Genomic DNA, 27,087 nt, shown 5'->3' with positions numbered 1-27,087 from the left:
ACTGAAGGGGGAGAAATCAGAGAGGGAGACAAACCATGAGAGACTCTGGACTCCAGGAACCAAAATGCGGGTTACAGAATGGAGGGGGATGGGGAGGTGGGGTAGCCGGGTGATGGGTATTGAGGGGGCATGTGTTGTGATGAGCACTGGGTGTTATATGCAAGTAATGAATCATTAAACACTACAACAAAAACTAATGATGTACTATACAACAGCTAAATGAACATTAAAAAAATAAGAAGAATAAAGAAAGAAATTCCATAATGGTAAAGAGGTCGGTTTTCCATTAAATTTTGCATGAGATCAGGAGAGTTGGGATGGAAGTGATGAATATGTTCATTGTCTTGATTGGTGTGATTGTTTCATGGGTATATATATATTTGTGAAAACGTATCAGATTTGTCACTTTAAAGATTTTATTTTATTTATTTATTTGAGAGAGAGAGAGAGACAGCACAAGAGGGTGTAGGGTCAGAGGGAGAAGCAGATTCCCTGCCGAGCAGGGAGCCTGATGCAGGACTAGATCCTGGGACTCGGGGATCATGACCTGAGCCGAAGACAGTCACTTAACCAACTGAGCCATCACACGCCCCAGATTTGTCACTTTAAATATGCGCTATTTATTGTAAGCCAATTAATTGTCTCTCAATAAGTCTTTTTTAAAACTTTCTATATTCTTCCAAAATTATTCTAAATGTTATCAAAAGCAAAACAAAGTGAAGAATTTTTTTTTTTTAATTTTTTTTTTTTTTTTTTTTTTTTAAGATTGTATTTATTTGCGAGAGAGAGAATGAGAAACAGAGAGCATGAGAGGGAGGAGCGGACTCCCTGCTGAGCAGGGAGCCTGATGTGGGACTCGATCCCAGGACTCCAGGATCATGACCTGAGCCGAAGGCAGTCGCTTAACCAACCGAGCCACCCAGGCGCCCCAAAGTGAAGAATATTTTTTAATCCACATACTAAGTTATCCAGTTTGTTAGAACACAGAAAAAGATAACCTGCTTTTTCTACATTCATTTTTAAAAACAAAGAAAGCAAATTCTTTGCAATGCAAAATCTTAGCCATTACTAAGACAAAGTCAGTTTCAGTATATTATATATACCCCAAGGAAAGACTGTATATTTCAGATTTTTACTTTGATGTGTAACATACAGTGCCTGTATTATTTTATTGTTTATCTTCATATTATAATATTGTGGCTAAGAAGAAAAATCTAGACAGTCTGAATACAAATCTTAAATCTATTAGTAAACCTAAATATCTGTTTTCCTCACAGGTAAATTGAGTAATAACAATACTTACAGGCTTTTTCTGAAGATCGAGTTGATATATATAACTTAAATGAGTTTCTGACACAATGTAGATAGCTAAAAAAGTAAGTCAATATTGCTAATATTAGAGAATTTTATTTCCTATTCATTCTGTCTATTCAAATGTCATTGTTTATATAATTAGTTAAAATAATTATTCATATTCTGCTTATCTTCTGTAATCACTTGCATTTATTATTTTGAAAAGCAGTATAAATTTTGGGAAATGTAATTTAAAATGTTAGAAACTAATTTACAATAGATTTTTAGTGAATTAAATGCTAAGATCATCAAACATTTTTATTAGGGCAGAAACATCACATGGCTAAATATCATTCTATGTCAAGACAAAATAAAATATGAAACATCTTTAAAGTTTTATATACACTAAATTTAAATAGATAAAACTGTTCTTTGATTTATTTTCTAAAATTAGAGTAAGTGCATTTGTTCACTTCTATATCTACCATTTTGTACATGATTTTTTTTATTTTATTATAATTAAAAAGCAGAAAAACAATAATGTTGGCAGTTATTAATGCTTTAGTAGCACTTACTAGTTGTAGGCACTAATTTACATTCTTTACATATATTTACTAATTTAATCTTTGTAACAGTCCTGAGAGTTATGTATGTTATTATCCCCACTTTACACTAGAGGATACTGAGAGGCAAATAGGTTGAATGAGATGTCTAAGATCACACAGCTAGGCAGCGTTAGGATTTGACAAATCATCCTCACACATCATTACTTCCTGACATTTCTTCATACACCTTGTCACAAAGAGTATACTATACCCTGCCACAGTCCATCTATACAAATACTTGTCTAACCATCTATTTGTTTCAATATCTCTATCAACATTTCACTCATTTATTTCAAATCGTAAATTCAGTAACTGTCAACAATATTCTTGACAATATATGAACGTATCTGTGTTTATCCATGACTCTATCTAGCATTTTCACAACATTTGAATATAGTAGTAAATATGTGTAATGTGTAAAGCCACCCAGGTGCCTTCAAACAAATTTCTGAATTGAAGGGACACTGTGGGGATATTTTTAATTTTTGAGGGGAAAAAACAGCATTTTTGGACACAAAGGATTACTGTTATGTCTGTGTACTTAACTACTTACTCAATAGAATTATTAAATATTTATTTTGGGGGGTGCCTGGGTGGCTCAGTCACTAGGTGTCTGCCTTCAGCTCAGGTAATCCCAGGGTCCTGGGATAGAGCCCCACCTTAGGCTCCCTGCTCAGCGGGAAGCCTGCTTCTCCCTCTCCCACTCCCCCTGCTTGTGTTCCCTCTCTCGCTGTCTTTCTCTGTCAAATAAATAAATAAAATCTTTTTTTTAAAAAAAGTATTTATTTTGGCTTACAGATGCTTTGAAAAATTATCAAAATGCTAAGAGTACTGTGGACCAAGGAAATAGGAAGACCTTTGTTCTAGAATTTCCTATATTTTAAAGATTTTATTTATTTATTTGAGAGAGAGAGAGAGCACAAGAGGGGGTAGGCTCAGAGGGAGAAACAGATTCCCTGCCGAGCAGGGAGCCCGATGTGGGACTCCATAAAATAAAATAAAATCTTTTCTATTGAAATTTTAGCTTATAATGGAAATTATAGGGCTGATTTGCTTTGAGATTGCTAAACCAGAATCTGGCCTGTGTATAGTGAGAATTTATCTAAAGGTAACACGAATTTTAATATGTTGTCCCAATCACCATGCTCTATTTCCCAAGCAGGTCTATATCATTAGAGAAAAAGAAAAAAGAAATTAATTGGCTCCTTCTACAGTCTGTTTATTTTCTGTCAACAAAGGGTAAGAGATCAGACATCACTTTTTAACATTTACTTGTGCATGGTATTTATTAAAAATTCTCCCCCAATAGCTTCCAGTATCTTCCTAGGCTAATCTTCTCTTTTCACATTTTTTGTTTGTTTTTCCTATATGTTTGTACCATGCATTTATCCAGATGTTTTGGTTAGCATTAATAGCTATTCTTTCAAAGAGAAAATATTTCTTACAGAATATATTTTCATATTCAGCACTAGAGAAATAAACTAACCAACTCTGTGACAAAGCATACAAGCTAGAGTAATATACCTTGTCAATGAAATTAAAAAATCATCATATTATCAGACCCATCTCTAATTACAAAGATTTCTTCTGAGAACTTAATGTTTCTTAGAGAACTATCATCTCCTCTTGTATTTTCAATAAATCTCAGATGTATCTTTAGCTGCATATAATTATGTGACTTCTTAAAGTGTTTGAAACAGAATCCAGATGAATTAAGTCTCTTAAAGCATAATGATACAAGAGCAAAGTGCTAAGAGGCTCCCATATGGTACCTACCATGACAACCACCATCTTTTAATGCTGAAATCCAGCTTTTTGAGAGTAGCTACTTTTCAGTTCCATGGGGTGAAACTCAATTTGTATCACAGTGCTGTGAAGGAGAATTTCAATGCCCTATTGAGTACTAAGTCTTTTTGTTAGTTTGTTTGCTTGTTTGCAAATAATCTTTAGACTGACATAATGACACATGCAATAAGATTTCCTGAATTGAAAATTTTGCTTCTCTCTGGAAATGATGAGACTGGGAGGGAAAAAAAAAAAAAGCATTTGGAGTAAAACGAATACAAAACAGCCAGGTCATCTCTGCAATCAGGGATATACAGGGCTATTACTGCAGAGTGTGAACGGTATATCCAAAAAAGAGATTTAAAAGTCCTATCTTGAAATTGTGGAAGAAAATGCTGCTATTTGGTGAGAATATAAATCACTTAAGAGAGAGAACTGAAAAGTAAACGTTCTAGGAAAGAGGGACAATTTCTGAGCACTAACCTAATTTTAAAGTCATAACATAGTTACTTAAAAGAAGCGGTTAGAAAGAAATTACTAGAAATCAGAAAAAGAAAATATTAAGATAAAAACTTACTGTCAGATTCCATTTTTTAAAAAGTTAAAGTAAAATAAATCCATGCATACATAAATGTTAAAATTTTAATATCTTAATATAAGGAGCTCAAACATATATATGGTGGTTGTGTTTGATTTTTAGGGATGGTATATAGAAGAAATAAAGCTTTTACTTTTTAATTTAATCTTTGCTATTCTTTGGATTGTTTTTTAAGATTTATTTATTTATTTCAGAGAGGGAGGGAGAGAGTGTGTGTGCACAGGTGGGGGAGGGGCAGAGGGAGAGGGAGAGAGGAAGCAGACTCCCCACTGAGTGTGGAGACTGAAGCAGGGCTCAATCTCAGGACCCTGAGATCTTGACCCTGAGCTGAAATCAAGAGTTGGGCACTTTAACCAAATGAGCCACCCAGGGGCCCCTATTCTTTGGATTTTTTGAAGAAGAGTAATGGTTTTAATGTCTACAGATTTTCAGGACTGTTTGATTTTGATTCATCTATGTATCCATCTTAATCTTTACTAAATCTAAAATAATTATATGTATAAAAATCATCACATCACATAAAAAAATCTAGTGGGATTAATTTCTTAAAACTTTCTTTGCAAATGTATGCAATTATTGTAAAATTTATATGTATCTGTACTTATATAAAGATATCTTATTTCATTTTTTTCAAATATATTTGCCTTTATAAACATAAAGTAATCCCTTTTCTCTATTAAATGCTTTCTTTTTTTTTCTTTTTTTTATTTTAAATCCAATTAGCCAACATATAGCACATCATTAGTTTTTGGTATAATGTTCAATGATTCATTAGTTGCAAATAACACCCAGTGCTCATCACATCACGTGCCCTCCTTAATGCCCATCACCCAGTTACCCCATCCCCCACCCACCGCCCTTTCCACAAGCCTTAGTTTGTTTCCCAGAGTCAGAAGTCTCATATGGTTTGCCTCTGTCTCTGGTTTCCCCACCTTCAGTTTTCCCTCCTTTCCTCTTTTGTCTCTGCACTATACCTATGTTCCACATATGAGTGAAACCCTGTGGTAATTGTCTTTCTCTGCTTGACTTATTTCACTTAGCATAATCCCCTCCAGATCCATTCATGTCAATGCAAATGGTAGGTATTCATCCTTTCTGATGGTTGTCATATTCCATTGTATATATGAACTACATCTTCTTTATCCATTCATCTGTTGAAGGTCATCATGGCTCCTTCCACAGTTTGGTTATTGTGGACATTGCTGCTGTGAACATTGGGGTACATGTACCCCTTCTTTTCACTACGTCTGTATCTTTGGGGTAAATACCTAGTAGTGCAATTGCTGGGTCATAGAGTAGCTCTATTTTTAACATCTTGAGGACCCTCCATACTGTTTTCCAGAGTGGCTGTACCAGCTTGCATTCCCACCAACAGTGTAAGAGTGTTCCCCTTTCTCCACAACCTCACCAACATTTGTTGTTCCCTGTCTTCTTAATTTTAGCCATCCTGACTGGTGTGAGGTGTTATCTCATTGTGGTTTTGATTTGGATTTCCCTGATGCCAAGTGATGTTGAGCATTTTTTCATGTGTCTGTTAGCCATTTGTATGTCTTCTTTGGAGAAATGCCTGTTCCTGTCTCTGCCCATTTGTTTTTTGGGTATTAAATGCTTTCAAATTGAATTATATTTATTCTAAAATATGTATCTGTATCTGTTTGTTTTATTTAATATTTTACCACTTGAGTTCTAATTTTACTTCCTACTATTTTTCATTCTAATTCTCACTGACAACTAGCTTTTTTTAACCTAGTTTTAGAATTTGTGTCTTCTAATTGGAGAATTTAGCCCATCAAATTGACTTTTATAATTGATATATTTTTATATCATTATTATCATATTCTATTATTTTCTTAATGCTATATGTATTTATTTCATTTTCTTTGTTGTAGTTATTTGTTGTTCTTTTTTTTTTTTAAGATTTTATTTATTTATTTGACAGAGAGAGAGATAGCAAGAGCAGGAACACAAGCAGGGGGAGTGGGAGAGGGAGAAGAAGTCTTCCCAGCGAGTAGGGAACCCAATGCAGGGTTCAATCCCAGAACCCTGGGATCATGACCTGAGCCAAAGGCAGACACTTAATGACTGAGCCACCCAGGCACCCCTATTTGTTGTTCTTGTATACTATTCATTCTTCTTGTCTGCTTTAGTTTAATAAAATTCATACTTAAATAAAGATTGTCTCCCAGTGCCAAGGAATAAACAAGGTCCGATTATTTTTATTCTTTATTTCTTATTTGAAGCAAGAAAAATGTCCAGCCTTAGTCCACCAATAATCTTCACCCTTCCCAATCATACTCTTATAAATATAATACAATTTTATCAAGTTTAATATTTTTTAAAAAACTAATATTATTTATTTTCCAGAAATTATTATTTGCCTTCAGTACCTTATTTTAAGTCATAATCATAACAGGCATTATACTTTACTCCTTTACTACTATGAAATTTTCTTCTTGAGTCCTATGTTTTGATTAGTTTCTTAAAGATTAGTGTTTGTCCCATTGGTAAAACCTATCTTGTTGACAAGATCACCTGCAGAAAATGGCAGTTCCCAGAGGGCTAACTGTACCTTCAACTCTTTTCCACCCCAGAAAGCATAATGAGAATACAAATTATTTTAGTAATGCCAGAACAACTATAAGTTACTTCTTTTTTTTTTTTTTTTTTGAGCCTTGGAATTATAAACACCCTACTCTATCTATTGATGTTGTTTTTCATTGTTTCTGTCTAAAATAACAATTTTGATTAATTGCATGTTTGTTCTCTATTTCCCTTCTTCCCTCTCTCTTCTCACTTCTCTCTCTCCTTTCTCTCCCCATCATCATTCCTCTCTCTGATTTATCTAATCATATTTCCTTCATATTTTGAATTTCTGATATTTGCTCTTTATAAGAAACCAAAGAAAAAAAATTTTCTCCAGCCAATAATAGTTCTGTACGACCTGCAAATGAATATTAATTGTTTTTCTGCTTCAATTTCTTTCTTATTTCTGCTATCTCGTTGTTAATGGTTGCCTCTGAAAAAGTCATCCTTTTTTTTGACTCTGCTGTTATTTCACAGAAATCACTCCTATTTGCATCTTTTTCTTAACAAATCAAGCAGATTTTAGTATATATCTTTCTGATGCTATTAGTAGGTCATTGTAAATGTGCTGCTTTGTGTCTGTCCAGCACTAGCATTTGGTGCTTCTATAAGGCGGCCCAAAGCCCTTAATATTGCTATCTGCTTTCAGGGACAGCTGCTTCCTCCTCCATAGAATGAAACTCCAGGTCATTTAGATGGGACTACACCTCACTTTAAATGTGACACTTAACACATTTCTATGTAATAGAAGTGTTCTGGGAAAATTTTGGTACTTTCCTTCTCTGATTATCTGACCTAACTAGAGATTTGGAGTTTTTCTCTGAATAGGTTACACACCAGTGATAAAAACTACATACCCATCCCAAATCTCCTAACTATGTTTCCTGTTTGGGATTTTCCTGCTTGAATTTGGGGGTTGAGAATAAAACAGTATATTTCCTTCTATATTTTTTATTTACAAATCAAGATTTTATTCACACAGCCTTGTATTTGGATCATAGCTACTGATTTTTCCTGTCAATAAAGTGAATTTCACTTAAGATTAGGTTTAGAAGATTGGAATTAATAAGGCAGAAAAGTTAAGAACATGAGTGCTTAATTCAAGAATGTGCTTGTCACTCCTTCCCCATCAATTAAGATATAATCTAGAAATTTTGCTAGCCTCTTCATCAAGGCACTGTGGTGTAGTAAAGACCAAAAAATTTGAATCAAAGAGACTTGAGTTCTAGAGTTGGCTCTGAATATATTTGCTATATGATTTTAGACCTTAATGACCTTTAATTTATTCTTTTTCTCTCTCATAGAAATGTGTATTTTTATGCTAGAAAATCATGTAAGTACTTAGAGTATTAACACTCAATCCTCGCTATTATTAACTAACACTGGTTATATAATGTTGTGCATCTTGATGTATACTTTAATGGAACATTTGAAGAAGACTTTATACATATGCCTAGTGGATCACCATTTTAAGAGAGGAGCTAGGAGTCATATATAATGGTATGCTTTAATTTATTTCAGTGTCATAATGCTGTATCATGTTCAAATGAAACAATTTTACAAGTGATCAGATAAATTCAGTCAAGTGTGAGTATATGAGTTGAGGTTTCTCCTTAAAGTAGTGAATGAATAAATGTGATATATTTTTAACAATCTTGTATAAACATTAACTTTCATCAATAGGTATTATTGGAATTATGATTAAGTTTATAATGGATTAGCTGGAGGAAATAAATGTAGAAGATTCCAAACCTGTGAATACATATTATATTCCACCTCCAGTATTTTGAATTGTGAGAGTATATATGTGTAGGGGTTAATATGTGTGTGTGTGTGTTTGTATATATATGTGTATGTAGGTGTGTGTGCATATATCTACATTTTATATATATATACATACATATATATATATATATACATATATATATCAAATATCCACTGTGTATAGTGGGGGAAAGCTGAGAAAGGAGTTGTAAAAAAGTTTAAGTTTTTGAAAATGAATAATACTGAGAGAAATTAATTAAAATATATATTGCTTGTCAGGAGAAAAGCAACAGTAAATGCTTTAACTTAAATATAACTCAATATGCTTTAAGGCTTTGTGGATGCATTTAATGTGAAGGCAAGCATGTGAAATCATGTTTTGTACACATTATATTTGTAGAGGTTTTATTTTTGCAGTTGGGTAAATCAGTTGTGATTATTATAGTTTATTGCTATATTTGCCAGAGTTGACATAGTACTAGATTATAATGGAATTAGTTTCTTCCAAGCCTTATGGTTGAAATCCCAGTAGCCATTACAGATATATACTGAGCCCTTTTAGACTGTTGATGAAGAAGCTATGTGGGTTGCATCATCACAATCAATGATAAATATGAAATATGGTAATATATTTTTACTGAAAATTCTTTATTAAAATGACTAATGTATATACACATGTATTTGTGTATGTATGCATAAAAATTCATGTGCATAGTAATACATACTAGCTTTTGTCTAAATATTAAGAACATGTGGAAGTCCCAGTGAAGACATATTCAGGGACATACCTCCTGTCACAGTCCCAGATCCTGTAAAGGTGAACCCTCTGGGGCTGGCTGGGGAGAGGAGGAAAGTTTATTGCAGAAGGAACTGTCTGAGGGAGCATAGGATTTCTAGACATGGGAAAGAGAGAAATAATCATTTCTTGAGAATCAGTTAATTTTTTTTCCATCTGAACAAAGAACAAGACAAATATATCACAACTCTCAGAAAACATCAAAAAGGGAATTTTCTAGCTGCTCAAATTAGCATAGAATCATTTCAGCTATTCCAAATAAAGTTTTATTTTTTCTAAGATTTTATTTATTTATTTATTTATTTAGAGCATGCTAGTGGGGGGGAGGGGCAGAAGGAGAGGGAGATGGAGAGAGAATCTCCAGCCAACTCCTCACTGGGCCTGGAGCTTAATGTGGGGCTCGATCCCAGGACCTTGAGATCATGATCTGAGCCAAAATCAACAGTCAGATGCCTAACTGACTGAGCCACCCCGGCACCCCCCAAATAAAGTTTTATTTTAACTTTCAAATAAAAAAGAATATATTGAAGGCATATGATGTAATATATATATATATATATATAAATATATATACACACATATATATACATATATATATATATTTTTTTTTTTTGCTAGCCACCTAGGTGCTCCAAAACTCTTTTATTTGGAATAAAAAAATAGATGGACACTGTAATAAGAGTTTCGTATTAAGTACACTTTGAACATATGATGTAATATTATTCCATCTCCCCAACCCAACTACCTATACACAGTCTATTTTTTCAGTTTGTCTCATATTTTTATGATATCAAATTACCTCTGATACTGTTCTAGGTTTGAATGTATTTTCATAAAATTTTTGAATGTTTAAACCTACCCATGTCTCATGAAAATTAATGCCATATACTCATTTACTCCAAGTCAGACACAATAACTGTGAATTTTCCAGTAATTTTTCACTTTGGCTGAAAAAGATGCTAAAATCAAGGAGTTGGTTACTAATTTAGCTATCTTTGTATCTCATAATGAACATAATGACACAAATTGCTTTAAATATGACTATGAAAAATCACTCTAGTGACGTAAACTGTGTAGAGGAGAATAGCTTCAGGTTAGAGAAATAATGATTTCTCATGACTTATGAGGAAGTCAAAAGCAGTAATAAAATCTTAGAAGGAAAATCACAGGCAGACAGGGGACCCTATGAGGAGTGAGGCAGCCAGGTTGGTGTGGCTCATAAAGATGTTTCTCCATGGGGATTATTGATGACAATAACTCTTTGTTATAGCATATCGATTTCTAGCGTATCTATCCCTTGAGTCCTGCAGACAGGAAAGGAAACAGTTTACATTATAATTGTCATGATGACAAATATAAACAACAACAACAAAAAACAGGTTCTTAATAGCTTCTAGGGGGAAAACTTTTTTACATGGTGACCATGAGTGTGCACTTTTTCTGTAAACTCAGCTCTCACTCATAGCGGAAGGAAGGGAATAAGTGAACGTAATACGGCATTTGGTGTGGATAGAGATCAATGAGGCTACCTCATATCCAGCAATATTGTCAGTATGATACCTAAGAAAGAAGTTTTGTTTTCAAAATGCTAATTCTACAACTCAACTATTGGGCACAAAGTCAAACACCAATGGTTAAAAAAGCTGTGATCCAAAGAAAATCTCTGGAGAATATATGTATCACTAACCATGCCTTGTCATCCTTCTGTTATTCAGTAAAAAGATTTTGTCGGGGATATCCAATTTCTAGAAGATCCCTTAATAAGAAATTCAAAAATTAAGTTATATAGTCCCCAAGTTGACACTGATATCAATAGTGTCAGTATTGAACATATAAAAGGAAGCCAAAAATTGAACCAAATAAACAAATCATGACTCCACCCTTTCAATGGTGGCTAATATTGACTCAGAAGAAGAGAAAATCATTTCAATCAATATTTGGTTAGGTTTCATTGCCTTTTTTTTTTTTTTTTTTTTACTTTTATTGCTATTATGGAAAAAACAAGTAAAATGTTAGGTTCCTTTATTGCTCATAAAATTCAAACTGAAAGCAAAGGCTACCAAAGAAACACAATCCCCCCATCTGGTCTTGATATACAATTAGTGAGTAAGTAAGAGGAGAGAATCCATACATACTCCATCCCTGCCATATTGCCTTTCACTTGGTGAGAATGCTATGAGATTAAACTCAAATAGAGCTACAACTATACTTACTTACCTCAGTTTGAGTTTGAAGAAGATGTTGAGCAGAGTTGTATCATTGTAATGGAAATGACGGAGGGTTTAGAAACAGGATAGTGGGAAGGAGGGGACTAATTAGTTATGAATCAGACAATTAAGTCTTGGTTTCTTCCTACTGTTTAATTTGAGTGTTACTTAAAACACTTGAACTTCAATCTGATACACTCTAAATTAGGGAAAATAATGAGGATGATAATCCCTACCTAATTGGGTTGTGAGAAATAACTGAAAATGTAAAAATTAAGTACCTAATGTAGAATGTACCTTTCAGAAATGGGGAGTTTCTCTCTTTTGCGATTGTGGTTGGTTTTAATTTGTTATTGCTAGGAATACTTTAAGTTCCATATCTTTTCTAGATGAATGAAAACGTACATGTCATAAAACCTGATTTTTGCTTTCCTCCTTTATAAAATAATAATTGCATCATCTGGCTTACCTAAGAATCTCAATGTAAATGAGATTTTTAACTTTAAAAACAATGTTACTAGATATGTTTATTTTTATCATTATTATTATACTAAATGAGCTAATATAGTTTAACTAAATTCAAGACAGCAATTCTTAAGTTCAACATCAGATTCATTCATTCATTCATTCATTCATTCACGAGATAGTTTTGAGCACCTACTCTGTGCTAGCATTGATCTACATGCATTGATCCATAGATCTTAACAGTCCTGGTAGGAGAAAAAGGTACTAAGTTAGTAAATATATTCATAAGTAAGATAAAGATAAGGTAAATTCATAAATATTCATAAATAAGATAAATAAGTAATTTTAAGTTTTGTGAAGAAAATAAAATAAGATGATGTAATATTGGAGTGGGATGGTATGTTAGCTGGAAAAGATGACATTTTAAGATGGAATTGAATGTTCAGAAGGAGCAAGTCATGCAAGCATTAGGTGAATATCTGTCTAGACAGAGGGGTTAACAAGTGTACAACCTTAAGGAAAATTATGTTTGGCCCTTTGCAGGAGCAGAAATCTGTTTATGTTTTGTGAATGACTGCTTTTGCAGTAATAAAGACCACATGGTTCACAATGCCTAAAATGTTTACTATATGACTCTTTACAGAAAAAGTTTGTAAACCCCTACTCTAGCACAAGTGCTTTCTGGAGTGTTATAAGAAGTATGCACTAAAAACATAACCGTTTATCTGCTCATGAACTGTGGTTCAGGAATTAAAGCAAACCCTTTCTTCTATTCCACATGGCATGGGCTTAGATTATTCACTCAGATATATTCAGCTTGTATTTGGGTAGATTTGGAAGATTCAAGAAAACTCTTTGCTCATTTGCTCTTTGTGTTTGGTGCCTCAGTGTTTTTCCACAAGATCTCTCTCTCTTTCTTTCCCTTTCTTTCCCCTTCTTTCTTCTCTCTTCTCTTCTCCCCTTCCCCATCCTCATCTCCCTTCTCCCCAACCACTCTTCCATCCTCTTTTCTCTTCTCCTCTCCCTCTGTCCTCATTTTCCTTCTCCTCTCCACACTCTCCTTTCTTCCCCTCTCTTACCTTTTCTTGTCAGTCTTCTCTTCCTCCCCGCCCCATCCCCTCTTCTCTTTTCTTGTCTCCTCTTCTGTGCCTCCACTATGGCTATATTGGCCTTTTGTTCACTCCACCCCCAAACAGTCTGTTAGTCTTAGGGTATTCACACTTCTTATATACCAGCTGCTTCAGGGAAGGGCCCTTCCAAGAGTCAGAGTCAGAAGCTTCAGATTTTTAAGTCCAGGACTCAGTTGTCATACAGAATGACTTCTGCCACTTTTTGTTGCTCAAAATAGATCACAGAGCTAGCCCATATCTAAGGGGACAAGAAAAAGACTTGACTCTTCATGCGCAAGTGCCAAGGTCACACTGAGAAGCACCATTTTTGATGGGAAATATTGTTGCGACAATCTTTAGAATCACAGTCTGCCAGAAGTGTACTTAGTGACACAATCAGTTTATGTTCTGTCACAGCTCATCATCTCATCACATCGTGGTAACTAAAAGTTTATAGGAAGTTCACCAGTCTGAGGAACACATTGAGAAGCACTGACCTGGGTTCTAGAACACCACACAGAGCCTTCAGGCTTCTTTTGATGATCTTAATAAGATATTGTAATATATTCATTTTATGTTGGATTATATAATTATACATAGAAATAATTCTAGAAAGGAGTTTGTAAATAAATACGCAAAAATCACATTTCTGAAATATAATTTTCCCAAGTGAAATACGATCAGAATTTGTCTTTATTTAATCAAATGCTTAATACTTCAAGGTCTGGATACCAATTCATGAAAACAATCCTTTTTCGCCTTATAAAATTATGCCTCGCCAAGGGGCACTTGGATGGTTCAGTCAGTTGAGTGTCTGCCTTCTGCTCACGCCATGCTGCGTCAGGCTCCCTGCCCTGTGGGGCTGCTTCTCTCTCTCCCTCTGCCTGCAACTCCCCCTGCTTGTGCCCTCTCTGTCAAATAAATAAATAAAATACTTAAAAAATATTTCTGTCCTTTCATAAAATTTAGCCTAATTCTTACCAGATGATATAAAATCTGACTAAAAGAGGCTGTTTTTCTGTACAAGAAAAGTGTCTTAAGTTTAGCTATAATTGCCAAAGGTCCAGGTCATGATTTCTCAAGTAATTTCAAGGCTCTCAATATCTGAGAAAACATATTTCATGAAGGGAAGGATTTTCATTCATTATAACCTGAAAGTATGAAAATACATTGAGTTCTTAAAGTGATCAACTAGGGTTTTTTCTGTATTTCTGTGTGATGTGGGATGTTAGGAATTTTCCATTATTTTGTGGACTTCTGCAAGATCTCTTTTAAAGAGGTGATTCATGGGTGCCTGGGTGGTTCAGTTGGTTAAGTGTCTGCCTTCAGCTCAGGTCATGATCCCAGGGTCCTGGGATTGAGCCCCTGCATAGAGCCCCACATCAGGCTCCCTGCTCAGTGGGGAGCCTGCTTCTCCCTCTCCCTCTCCAGCTTCCCCTGCTTGTGTTCTCTCTCTCTCTGTCAAATAAGTAAAATAACATAAAAATCTTTAAAAAAATAAAGAGGTGGGCGCCTGGGTGGTTCTGTTGGTTAAGCAACTGCCTTCGGCTCAGGTCATGATCCTGGAGTCCCAGGATCGAGTCCCGCATCGGGCTCCCTGCTCAGCAGGGAGTCTGCTTCTCCCTCTGACCCTCCCCCCTCATGCTCTCTCTCATTCTCTCTCAAATAAATAAATAAAATCTTTAAAAAAAATAAAGAGATTATTTAATAAATAATAATATAATACATATTATTATTATAAATATAAAAAATAAATATAAAATAAAAAAATAATAAAGATTTATAAGTAAATCTTTTAAGTAAATCTTTTTTAAATCTACAATTAAAATTATACTTGTTATTAAACAAGGGGAATTAAGCTATTAAATAAAAATACTATTGCTAGAGGATTAGTTGAAATTTGTTATATATATTATATAAGTATTTATATAATTTAAGCCCTCCAAATGGTCTTATGTGCCTAATTTTTTAAATATAATTTGAGGTAAATACATAGACTCATTACAAAGTAAAAGTTCTAAATCAAAGAACTTTTTGTTCAGAAACAGATTTAAGTGAAATTGCATCATGAATGATTTCTACAATTATGTATTTCAACTCCCCCTTAAGCAGCAATCTGCACAATGCTGTCTCAGAATGGTGATTCAACATAGTCTTTATACGATAAGGAAGGGAAAACACAACCCAAAAGAGTTTTCATTTGAAAACTTTTTCTAGGGATCTATATACTTTAGTAAGAATTTTTAGTGTGATATACAGTAACATTCTATTTGTAGAATAGTGGCACCTGTACATGTAGAAAAATCTAGTGAAAATGGGTGTCTAAGCTGGAATAAGCATTTTGCAGTTATCTTTTTTTTTCACATATTTGCCCTCTGTATTAATGGTTATATTACCCAAGATGCTCCACCTTGATGACTTTATTGATTTTTTTTTAAAGATTTTATTTATTTATTTATTTGAGAGAAAGAGAGAGAGAGAAACAGCATGAGAGAGGAGAGGGTCAGAGGGAGAAGCAGGCTCCCTGCTGAGCTGGGAGCCCGATGTGGGACTTGATCCCAGGACTCCGGGATCATGACCTGAGCCGAAGGCAGTCGCTTAACCAACTGAGCCACCCAGGCGCCCACTTTATTGATTCTTAAAGTGGGTTTAAATATACTTGTAAACATCAAAAAGAGTTAACTTCCCCTTTACAAATTATTTTACAAAAATAAATGAGTAAAGTGGCTCTTCAAAATTATATTCTTTTATTAAGCACTGCCTATGTGCTTAATAGGAAAACAATAAACTCTGAAAGAAAGAGGACAGATAAACTGAAAAAAAAAAAAACTTTGAAAAACATGACATGTACAAGAACACAAATAGCATAGTAGACAGGAACATGAGGGTGTAGGCAGAAAGCTTGAGAGTTGCATTATCCATGAAATCTTATGATAAATACTAAGATGAGGTATAATATGATCAAATTCACATTTAATGATGACAATTTTGATGAGAATGTGTGATGAATACATGAGTTGGAGAAAAAGATTAAGGTCCAGGATCTTTGATGTGAGACTCCTGGTAGTTCTCAGGAAATACAACTGGAGTGTTTGTTTAGAAGTCTCCCAAGCATTTGTTGTCTGTTAATGAGTTTCTGGTATTTATTTATAGCTATTTTGTCTTCCCAAAGCACAAAAGAGAATTGTTCATGTTGAAGAATGAGAAAATGAAACATATATTCATATACCAGCCTGGCCAAGTTTAAGCCATGGCCCCAACAGTATTAAATTTAATATGGGTACTATACAAATTAATACGTAGATAAGACTACATTGAGAGGCACTAATTTTACTGATATGATAGAATAGGTAGAATCGTAAGTCCCCAAAAATATCACTATCCTAATTCTAGCAACCTGTGAATATGTTACTTTACATGGCAAGGAGGGATTTAGCTTCTTGATTGACTAAATCTGCTAATCGCCTAACCTCAGGAGATGGAACTTATTCTGAAATATCTAGTGGACCCAATGTAACCACCGGTTTCCTTTAAATGCGGAAGATGAAGAAGGAAGGGTTGGATTCAGAGTACTGTAGTTACGAGCCATTGGTTCCTTTGAAGACGAAAAGAAGCCACAAACCAAGGAATGAGGGGGGAGTCTCTAGAATCTAGAAAAGTCAATGAAATCAATTGTTCCCTAGAACCCCCCAATGCAGCCCTGCCAGCACCTTGATGTTAGCCCAATGATACCCATTTTGCATTGCTGACCTCAAATGCAAGATAATGAAGTTGTGTTATATTAACCACTAAGTTTGTGGTAATATGTTACAGCAGCAAAAGACAATTAATAAATATGTTTGTCTCATCCAGATACGCTAAGCATATGCGCTAAGGCTGTGAATGACCCAACAAACATTCAGCGGGAGACTTTGTTCCCTGACCACCTCCCTCACTGTTTTTGTTTGTTTGTTCGATCCTCATTTCTCTCATGACCCATCCTCTAACAATAACCTCTCTCTTCAAAAACATAGAACATCCTGCAACCATTGTCTTTGTACTATGCTGCTATGTCCTTATAATATATGATTACCGCGTTGTCTAGGAAAAAAATCTAAAGAAAAAATGACACAGAACAAAAGCAATGGAACACAGACTGCTATAATGAATCCGCCAGGATATTACTTATATAATTACCTCAAGAAAATATTTTTTTAAAAAAAGAAAAAAAAAGACATTTATTCAGAAGAAAAAAATAATTCTCACTGCCACCAGAACACAGCTAATTCATGAAGCTACAGAAGCATGGAAGAGGAAATAATTTTCTTCCCACTTGGGGTAATATACAGAACTGTAGAACACATATAACACGTAACTGCTCTGAAATATTCTGGTGCCTGAGAGTTTCCTGCAGGTTAATTCCTGTTGTGCCGGGAACTGACCCGATTTGCACTGACATGTAGTGCTCTTCCTGGGAAAATGCCTCCCGTAGTGCCTTCAGATTGCTCCTGTTTTGGACAGAACATTATATTGCACATACACGGTTATATCTTACTTACCTTTAGACATATTTGTTTTATACAGAAAATATTCTTAATTTCTATCATTGTAACTTTTGCTTAACTTCAAAAGTAAATTATCCATCCTACCAAACCCAGACACAGTAAAGCAATAAGCACAGTATCATATTTTTAAAAGAAATAGAATACATGATGAATCACAATAAAAGACTGGAACACTATTCTCATTAAATTCAGAGAGCCAGCACTGGGACTTGTCAGATATATTTGATGACAGTAACTACAATTAATCTTGCATAAAATTTTGCCTAATCCTGTAATACAGAAACTTTATTTTTTTATCAGCTAATAGCTTATTCTGAAGTGAGAAAAAGACATTTGTCAACTAGGTCAAGAGGAGTAAGAAAATTAGAAATAAAAAAGTATATACGAAGAACGTATACAGAGTAAAGTCAGTGGATTTTCAGCATGTTGCTATCCATTTGAAGGCAACCATCAAACAATTTATTTTGTTTCATTTATTTATTTTTATTTATTATTATTTTTTTATATTTTGTGTCATTTTTAACTGATATGCGATATTTTAATGTCACAGTGACAGATAACTTGCTGTTTTTAGCATATGCATATACATATACCACATACATGCTTACATTATATACATATACATGCATATCTATATAAATTTGAATGTTCTATCAAAACTGTTATTTATGCAATTCTAAATTTGATGTTAAATAGTAAATGGGGGATGACACTAATATATGCTATAATTTAAAATTAAACTATCTTTAAGAGTAGCACTCATAGCTAACCCCATTTTTAAATAATGAATAGAGGCTTTCAGCTATGATTTAAAGTTGACAAACTATTTCAGATTTACAACATTATCCATAAATGAGCACCTGTTAAATAAATAATGAACAATTATCCATTTGAAACATTCATTTGTAATGGGACAGTTTGATTAACATTAACAGTAGGGAGTTAATTGTTGAAGTATGCTATTTATACCTAAGAGCACACTAATTACAAGCATATAGCCTGATGTGTTTTCAGTTCATGCACCCGGGTAACACAGCATAGGAATAAAAGGCAAGGCGGTGTTTTATATTGTGCTTTTAAATCATCAATAGAGGGGTTTTGTTTGTTTGTTTCTTTGTTTTAGAGTTTTGATTTTCTAAAAGGGGAAGAATACAGGATCTACAAAATGTTAAATAAAATGCCACTGCCACCTCACATAAATTAGAAAAAAAGAATGTTTCTTTTGAATACTATGAAAATACAACAGAGAGCCAGAAGAAAGTGTCCTCTGAGCAAAGTCTGACCCACAAATCATATTTCTTTATTTATGACAGTTGTTAGACTAGACATCAGGGAATTGTTGATGGGGAACCTATTGAACTATTATTGAATCTACCATATTGAATTTGAAGAAGGAGTCAACATGTGTTTCCTAAATGTGATATTTGTAATGAATTAGTCAAGAAAAGAGGATTCAAGAAAGGGTTCCACGTGGCTAGAATTATTTGTGCTAGAGATAGAATTTTAAGGTTGATTTGTTCTTTCATGCCTGATGATGTTTAGAAAACAGAGTCCTAATATTTTTATAATTCTTTTTGTTCTTTATGGAGTACCTGAAAATTAAACATCAAGGAAAAATGCAGCTTACATTTAGAAATTGGAAGAAAAGCTGTGAATCACATTAATACGTTTTTTTTAAAAATTTAAAACAGCTTCACATAATTAACATCAAGTGACTTTGAAAAACAGCCAAAAAAAAAAAACCATGAAAAATACTTTGTGTTTGTCTTGTTTTCTTCTAAAAGAGATGATTGGATACAAGCATAAATGCAAATTCAATTCAATTCTCAATACATAACTGAATTCTGACCCTTTAAATAGTCACACACTCTAGTCAAGAATTTTGAAATGTTTTTATTACTCCTAACAATCTGGATTCTCTCAGATAATACCTTATTCTCTTACAATACAGTGGCTAACAAATTATTGTAGGAGCTTATTTGCTACATGGTTTCCTTGGGTCCTATATTCAGAGACCCCGATTTGACAAATCTGGGATAGAGCCTGGGTTTCTAAAATTATAACATATACTCCTAGGTGATTCTGTTGAAAGTAATTCAGTTAGTACCAACTAGTAGCAATGACTCAAAGTAACAAGAACATCCATTTATGACACTGCTTATAGATATATTTCACAGTACTTAGTGATTTAGCCAAAAGTTTTTATGGCATTGTTGCTCCGAGTTATCCCAAATATATGTAAAAACACAGGCCAGGTAAACACTATTTGAAGTTTTGAAGGTGAGCATTAATTCTTCCAACACATCATATGGTGTCTTAATCTATACTTCTGCTCTAAAGAGTTAAACATTGAGATAATCTGAATTTACTGAATTACAGGAGAGTATCAAGAAAGAATTTGATTTCTTCATAGATACATACGTTATAGATAAATTTCAGTGCTAATTTAGTCATGGCCTATTTTGCGGAACGTACAGTTCTATGTAGAATGATGAATAAAAATGTGTTCACTACCTTTCTATAAAGAGGGTGGTATGATATCACTGTAGGATGTGTGTGTGTGTGTGTGTGTGTGTGTGCATGCATTACCCTAGTTAGGTCACAAAAACCTTCCTGAAGACGTGGTAATGAATTTTAACAAAGTGACCTAAAGAATAAAAATGACCAAAAGGTTATATTTATAAAAATATTATGTTCTGTCACATAACATTGGGCTTATAGATATTTTCTCTTTGCCAGAAAACAGGGAGATGAAAGAAAATTAATGTATATTGAATGCCAACTCCAGATCAAGCAATCTTTTATTTGCTTGCCATCTATTATCTTGTTACAGATTACTACTCAACATTGCCATTTCTGCTACAACCAAACTCTTCAAAAAATGTCATTTAAAATGAGTTTTAAAGCCCCTTAATTCAGTGACTACTTAGTGACAGAATTTTTTTCAAAGCATATAGGGTAGACATATCAATATACAGAAAGAGAAATTCCTTCCTTCTGTCTCAAGGTGCTTAGGTTTTTATGAAGGAACACTGACAATAAACAATTAACATAACAAATAGATAAAACAAATAGAATGTTAATCAGTGATAAATGTAGTGGATGTAAATAAAATGTAGCAGAAGATAATGGGGACATTGGAGTGATGGGATATTGATGGAGGGCAGCTTGTAATATTAAAGAGGGAAGTCAGCAGAGTTTTTTTGAGAAAGTGAGACTTGAACACAGACTGGAAGTAGCCAAGTGTACATCAAGTAGGAGAACTTTGCAGGCAGGAAAGGACAAAGCTAGAAGTAAGGCACTAATACCAAATATGTGAAGGAACATTGAGGAACTGAAGGTGAGAGCAGGACAGAGAGTTAATGGGGTCCAAATGTACTTATGGCCCTGCAGACCTCATTGTCCTTTTAACTTTTACTCTGAACGAAGGACAAACCTCTACAGAATGGGAGCACAGAAGTACTGGGATCTGGTCTGCCTTTCCATGGATCCCTGTGACTCTGTTGAGGGCAGACTTGCAACGGAGTCAAGTGAAGACACAGAGAGACCTGTATGCAGCCTCCCTCTCAGATTCTCACGCTGGTTCCTTCTCTTCTCCCTGATTTCTTAATATTAAGGTGCCCAAGTTTTAAACTTTGCCCTTCCTTTGTCCTTTTACACTCATCCTCATGGTGACTTCATCTTATCCTGTGTTATAAAATGCTATCTGTATCTTGTCAGTTTCCAAATTGATGTTCCCATTTGGGACCTCTCTCCCACACTGCAATCATATATACACAACTGCTTCCTGGAAATCTCCACTCAGATCCATAATAACAAGCCCAAAAGTGACCTTCCCATCTTTTTCCAAAAACCTATTTGTTTTATTGCCTTTTCTGTTTTAATTGATCACAATTGTCTCTCTCCTGTTTCAGGCCCTGATGGGTGACCCGAGATTCTGGCGTACTTGTTGTGCTTGAGATAAATAGGAGAAAATTATACCTAGAGGATTCAAGAAGGATACTAGGAGGGCGTAAGTGTTGGGAGTACAGGGGTGGGAGGATTCTGTGACTCCCTTTTCACTCCTGATTATGCAGCAGAATGCCTGACAGGGGACCCATGACTAGCCATGCTCCCTCTTATGCCTCTTCCACTTCCCATTCTAGGCTTGTTCCAACACAGTACGGGAAAATTTTCAGATGTTTATTCTTCATGATACCCAGATCCAGGAATGAAGCACCTCTTTTGTCCTTGAAAAGCATCCAGAAAACTCAAGGAAGTCTTTTGAATGGAGATGCTTAGCTATGGAAAACCAATATGGCCATGAGACATGGCCATGAGCAGGACAGCTTTGCTGTCCACCTAGTTGGCCTTACTGTCAACAGGCTACAAGACTAACAATTAATCAGGGAGCTGGTGAACTCTAACTAAACCTGTTTCTCTAAACCCCAATCTTAATAGCCAAGCTAAATACCTTCTTTCACCTCACCTTTAGTGAAACTATTCCATTCCTTAAGCCAGATAAAACCCTATAGAGACTATTCAAAAATTAAATAGTTATGGCACTAAAAAATGTATTTTTTTTGCTTTCTGCTCATCTTCTAATATGATATCAATGAAAGGAAAGGATGACAGAGTCTTGTAGGATTAAACATTTGAGGTTTTGAGGGTGTAAATCCATCAGATCTTAAGGTTACTATATTTTGATATGTACTTCCAAGAGAGAATGAAAACTATGTCGAAGCTGTATTATCAACATAGATGCTAATCTTGAATATAAATTAAGGAGTTTATACTCTTGGTGTAAGTGATCAACTCTGGGAAAATCCCAATCATATACAGGGGCTCCTGGGTGGCTCAGTCGTTAAGCGTCTGCCTTCGGCTCAGGTCATGATCCCAGGGTCCTGGGATCGAGCCCCACATCGGGCTCCCTGCTCGGCGGGGAAGCCTGCTTCTCCCTCTGCCTCTCCCCCTGCTTGTGTTCCCTCTCTCGCTGTGTTCTCTCTGTCAAATGAATAAATAAAAATAAAATCTAAAAAAAAAAAAAATCCCAATCATATATCCCATTGGCTCTCATATATCCTGACCCTTTGTAGATATTAAGTGTGTTTTGACTTTTTTTTTTCTTGAACAAGTTATTTATACCACCATTTTACAAACACAAAAGCCAGGATGACGCTAATACGGCAAACAAGCAGCACAATCTATTTTACTACAATCCCCGGATGCCAGTAAAGTTTACTTCTCCTTTGACAGCTTGAAAATTGCAATTTGGAACTAAAAGCTTATCCCTGCAATAAAGACTGGCTAGTGAAGTTTTACACAGAAATGAGAAATTTGGCTGCTGGTTGTATTTGAATCTTGTTGGAAAGGAGGCTCTCCCCAGACAAGGTTGTGCCCTTGATGTGTTAAGCAGGCTGTCCACTTAACCCAAAGGTCTATTCAAACAGTTCAATCAAATTGTTAGCTGTCAAAATGCCATCCAAATACATTAGAGTGGTCCTGTTAACAGCTGAAAGACCTGTGTAAGCACCAACTATGTTTATTGAGACTAAAGCCTGAGTCCCAGCTGAGAAGCTGGAAATGGACCTCAGGTTAAAAAGGATAAGTTCTTAAATTGGTTTTTGATTGTACTGACTCCAAATATAGGAACAGTGGTCCTCTAAGATAGTGATCTTCAGTGTGGAGTTCTTGGATCAGCAGCATTAGCATCACCTTGAAAACTTGTTAGAAATGCAAATTCTTACCCAGGTCCTACTGAATCAGAAACTCTGGAAGACATACCCAGCAATATGCTTTTCAACAAACTTTCCGGGTGATTCTGATTCAAACTAAAGCATAAAAACCATTTTTTCTAGGAGTCAATGTTTTTGATAAAGCATTATGAATGCCATATCCATTTTTTTTACCTTTTTATTTAAATTCCATTAGCCAACATACAGTACCTCATTAGTTTTTTAGGTAGTTTTCAAGGATTCATTAGTTGCGTATAACACCCTGTGCTCATCACATCATGTGCCCTCCTTAATACCCACCGCCCGGCTATCCCATCCCCCCACCCACCTCAGTTTGTTTCCAGAGTCCAGAGTCTCTCATGGTTTGTCTCCCTCTCTGATTTCTTCCCATTCAGTTTTCCCTCCCTTCCTCTATGATCCTCCACACCATTCCTTATATTCCACATATGAGTGAGACCATATGATAATTGTCTTTCTCTGCTTGACCTATTTCACTTCAGCATAATCCCCTCCAGTTCCATCCATGTCGATGCAAATGGTGGGTATTTATCCTTTCTGATGGCTGATTAATATTCCATTGTATATATGAACCACATCTTCTTTATCCATTCATCTGTTGAAGGACATCACGGCTCCTTCCACAGTTTGGCTATTGTGGACATTGCTGCTATGAACATTGGGGTGCATGTGCCCCTTCTTTTCACTACATCTGTATGTTTGGGGTAAATACCTAGTAGTGCAGTTGCTGGGTTACCATGTCCATTTTACTAGTGAAAACAAAATTTTTTTTAAAGATTTTATTTATTTATGTGTCAGATAGAGAGCGAGCGAGAGAGAGAGCATGAATGGGGTCGGGGCAGAGGGAGAAGCAGACTTCCTGCTGAGCAAGGAGCCTGATACGGGACTCAATCCTAGGACCCTGGGATCATGACCTTAGCCGAAGGCAGACGCTTAACCAACTGAGCCACCCAGGTGTCCCTTACTAGTGAAAACAAATTTTGAAAATTGGATTAATCATGATTATTGAATAGTTGGCAATTTTATGGAAAGTACTTTTGTGTATAATGATTGAAATGCAAAGCTGAATACTAATGAGTCAAATGTAATATTAATATCATCATTTGGGGTCACTAATATCATTATGGAAAGGAAGAATAGGTGAAATAAAGAGATGATTGTAATATTGTTATAACATAGTATAAAAAAACATAGGGATAACTATCATTTTCAGAAATGTTTTGTTTTCCTCCCTTCACAAGAGACAAAAAACTCTATTATTACTAATCTATTTGTCTAGTAACTATATAAATTAGGTTTACTCCAAATGATTGGATAAAAATTAAACATGTGTTATAAAATTTTACGTATTGGTCAACATAGAAAATATCACTTCTACATTTAGAAGTCACTCTGGCCAGTCACCCACAAACTTCTTTCTTCTGTAACCAAAGAAAGGAGCTCATTGCTGGAACCAGTCATCTGGGATGAATCTCTGGGCTTCTGCTCACTGTGTATGTGACTTTGGGAAAATAACTTAAGGTTTGTGAGCTTTGGTTTTGTTTTTTTGTTTGTTTGTTTGTTTGTTTAGTTGATAAAACCAAACTTGTATGGCTGGTGTGGGCACTCCTGAGAAAGGAACTGAAGTGCTATAACACAAAGGTGCACCAGACGGATGATAGGCACTCTGACAAAGGAAGTTTCATTGGCTTCTAGTTCCAATTTATCCATTTTCTTTATTCCCGCTATCAACTTGCCAACTGTGATATGAAACTTTCCCCCAGATATCTATGTTTTGTAGCTCAGACTGTTGTACTGGGACATCTCCAGCTTCCTCTGCTCCTTCCTTTAGTTCCTTCCTAGTCCCTGATTTAGCATGTGCAAACAGTCGTATATCCTCAAACTTTTTCCTGAAATGTTCATTTAACTTCTTCACCTTAATAGAATATCATGAACGCCATTTTCCTAGCAACTCTTCCCTATTCCACAGGAAAGTCTGTCATCAGCTTTGTTTCCTATTCTCTTCTATAGGATATGGGCAGTCATCATCTAAAACTTCTAAAACTTTCCTATTTAAAAATGTAGGCAACCTACTTAGATGTTTGTTTGTTTGTTTAACATTCAAAAGTGCCCTGGGATACTTTTCATTTATCTCAGTAAGTCTGCATCTCCTATGGGTTTCAACCCTCCTTAGGCAGACAGTCAAAATTCTCTATTCCTAAAAAAACAAAACGAAACAAAATACTCTCTATTCCTCAGTCCAAACTACTTGTGTCCTATGTTATAGTTAGAATATATTGCACTGTGTTCTTACTCATCCTTTAAAATTTCCTACTTCTATACATGCAACTTCTTGGTTATAAATGTCTTAATTTCCATAATATCCTATAAAAATATTATCCATTAACGTCCAGTACAAATGCCACAAACTACAATTGCATATCATCTGTTTATTCTCTTGATTTAAACTGCAATTCTTATACACTAATTATGATGATACTGGGTTTCTCTAAATTTCATTTTCCAACTGAAATGTGTACTTACTCCAAAATTCAAGCTTATTCTCTCATATAATCTATTTCTCTCTTATATATAAATTTATTTAAATATAAAATATATCTTATTTAACTGAATGCATATGTGTATTCTTTTAATGCTCTATTGAAGTACATGAGCAATCCTTTATCAGCATTATAAGAATACAAACCTTGTGGGACGCCTGGGGCTCAGTCGGTTAAGCATCTGCCTTTGGCTCAGGTCATGATCTCAGGGTCCTGGGATGGAGCCCTGCATCGGGTTCCTTGTTCAGCAGGAAGCCTGCTTCTCCCTCTGCCTGCTTCTCCCCCTGCTTATGCTCTCTCCCAATCTCTCTCTCTCTCTCTCACAAATAAATAAATAAAATCTTTAAAAAAAAGACAAAACTTGTTCAAATAAACTATGATCACAGAAAAAAATAAAAAGTGGCACTCCAAAAAATATCATTCCAAAGTGTGCTTTATAGAGCTGATGGCTTTTTACCAGCTAACTCCCTCCATGTACCCCCAAAGATTATTCAAAAGACTGAAAACATCTGAGTTGATCCTATGGCATCTATTTTCCTTTTTGGATCTTGATTCGGTGTACATGACTTTATCTGTTAAGCTATTGCTAACTGCCAAGGATCTTGCCTTTCAGCATCATATTGAATCTCCCTCATTTATAACTGGACTAGATGTCTAATATTCCTCTAAGTTTACTGTGCTGGACTAATGTATTTGTATCGGTCAAGTTTGTATTTCAGCCAGTGAGCCTGGGTCTCAAAGTCATTACTGGTTGTCTTTCAAAAAGATAATGAAAACTTAAAATTTAATTTTGACTAAAATTAATACTACACACAAAAATATTAGGAAAAATTACAGCATACAAGAGAACTTGTTAAAATGACTAATACAATTATAATAATACATAATTTAACAGGTTTGTTGACACTTTAAATTTTAATTAATGTCAAATGAAGGCAAACAATTTTTTTAATTGAAGTGTAATTGACACAGGGTTTTACATTAGTTTCAGGTGTACAGCATAGTGATTAGACAAGTCTATACGTTATGCTATGCTTGCTGCAAATATAGCTCCCATCTGTCACCA

At 34.9% G+C, this 27,087-nt stretch overlaps 1 non-coding gene across 1 annotated transcript; it reads left to right on the top strand.

Annotated features, from left to right (window-relative positions):
- The first annotated feature begins 9,387 nt into the window (after positions 1-9,387).
- LOC118525614 (small nucleolar RNA SNORD22) lies at positions 9,388-9,511 on the top strand. Its single transcript, XR_004912249.1, has one exon. It is a non-coding gene; the product is annotated as a small nucleolar RNA SNORD22 (small nucleolar RNA).
- The last annotated feature ends 17,576 nt before the right edge of the window (positions 9,512-27,087 follow it).

The sequence above is a fragment of the Halichoerus grypus genome, chromosome 3 (assembly GCF_964656455.1).
Source record: "Halichoerus grypus chromosome 3, mHalGry1.hap1.1, whole genome shotgun sequence".
Taxonomy (NCBI): domain Eukaryota; kingdom Metazoa; phylum Chordata; class Mammalia; order Carnivora; family Phocidae; genus Halichoerus; species Halichoerus grypus.
Note: the sequence above shows the minus strand (reverse complement) of the source record. Positions and strands in the feature narration are given on the sequence as shown.